We start from the raw sequence: 1656 nt of genomic DNA on the forward strand, positions 1-1656 counted from the left end.
ACTGCCCTTGTACTCAGCCATGGGGGATTATCGCTGCAGCAGGAGGAAAGAAGAGTGGGTTTAACACAATGGCAGAGGGAAGGATGGTGCAGGTTGAAAGAGCTTTGCCATTGAATTTGGAACTGCTGTATCCTGCAACAGGAGGAGGCGATGGGCTCCCAGACCTGAGCACGTGGTGGAGGTGGGCGCAGGATGCAAATGAAAGCAACATGCCGCATTTTGCCATCTTCATCTTTTTATTTAAGCTGAACGTTGTAGCTCATCACACATGTAAACAGCCTCCATCCACAAACCCAGGCAGCAGAGTCCCTGCGGTGCCATCTGCTCTGAGCTCTTCTGCTGACCCCTCCTGCGCGGCCATTTCGGGGTGTGCAAAATTGATTTCGTATTCGGTCTCTGTGCCGAGAGAAGATGGCGGCACGGAGCCGTTCCCTCCGGATCCCAATGCTGCCACTCGTCCCAGTGCCTCCCACTGAGCAAAGCCAACAAGCAATGAGGGTAGGGTGGCCCCTCCTTGGGCACCAGGACCCCCGCCTCCTTCGTGCGCGTTTTCTTTTAATTAATTAATACCGCATTCATCATCGCTTAATTCCCGTTTCCGTAGCACCCGGGGAGGGGGGCTGCTGGTGAAATGGGCACTGAGGTGCCCACTTTTCCTTCCCACAGAGCTCAATGAGCCTCCCACACAGTCTGGGACTGTTCCCTGCAGCCCCATAACAACTGATTCCAAGCTGGTTTCCCACGTGCCGGTGCAGAGCCTGTGCTGAGAAAACCTCCTCACAACCCCACTGTGATCTGGGGGTTTTGGTGCAGGAGGTGGAGTGCAGCCCTCTGTGCTCACAGCTTCCTCTACGTGCATTGCAGGGATCACCTTTCCTTTCTTTTTGCCCCTTAGCCACAATCTGTGGGCACCTTTGCTGCCTTGCACTGTGACCCTGATGGGGATGGTGGCCAAGGACATGTCCAGGGTGGCTGAGCCACAAGGTTGGGGCAGAGCAGCCAGGAAACCAGTATGTGTGAGCTGTGCTATGCACTGGGCTATGGAGACATCTCCCTATTTTTTAGGGACTTTCCCCCCACTGTTGGAAGGGAAGGCACCCAAATCCCATCCATGCGCACCACCATTGAGCTAAGGGAGACCCACTCATACTCATGCCTGGGGAGGGAGGAAGAGAGGGAGAAAGGATGGGAACAAAAGCTGCAGACCTTCAGTTATGGACCCCCATGGCGTGGTGTCCCCGCGGTGCCGCCGTGCCCTTCCCACTGCCAGCCAGCATCACCGACATGCGCCCGGCCCGCGTGACTCGCATACGCAATGCAGCCATGCTTAACAAGCGTGAGTAATTATGCCAGGCGGAGGGCTGAGGTGTGGGGGGCGGTCAGGGTTGTGTGTGTTTTATGTGTTGATTTCTTCTTTTTGGTGTTTTGTTGTGTTGCTATTTTTTTTTTGCATTTTCTCTGTTGTTTTATTTCTTCCCTTCCCCCCACCCTTCTCTCCCAACCTTTAGCCCATAATGTTGAACCTTGGCCAGCTCCTCAGTGGTGGCTTTGGGAGGGCTGGGGACGTGGGGGTCAGTTGGCACAGCAACTGCTACTCGGTGACAAAAGGAGGCTTTCGTGGCTGCGGTAGCAGCTGCCAGCACGAATAGCAAATCC

General features: G+C 55.0%; 1 long non-coding RNA gene across 1 annotated transcript; it reads right to left on the reverse strand.

Annotated features, from left to right (window-relative positions):
• Positions 1–217: 217 nt before the first annotated feature.
• On the reverse strand, positions 218–1298 carry LOC146757324 (uncharacterized). The gene is made up of 2 exons (XR_014936761.1): positions 1207–1298; positions 218–472 (listed from the first exon to the last, which is right to left on the reverse strand). It is a non-coding gene; the product is annotated as an uncharacterized LOC146757324 (long non-coding RNA).
• Positions 1299–1656: the final 358 nt, after the last annotated feature.

Source organism: Coturnix japonica, chromosome 23 (genome assembly GCF_054131305.1).
Source record: "Coturnix japonica strain WE chromosome 23, WE-NBRP24, whole genome shotgun sequence".
Taxonomy (NCBI): domain Eukaryota; kingdom Metazoa; phylum Chordata; class Aves; order Galliformes; family Phasianidae; genus Coturnix; species Coturnix japonica.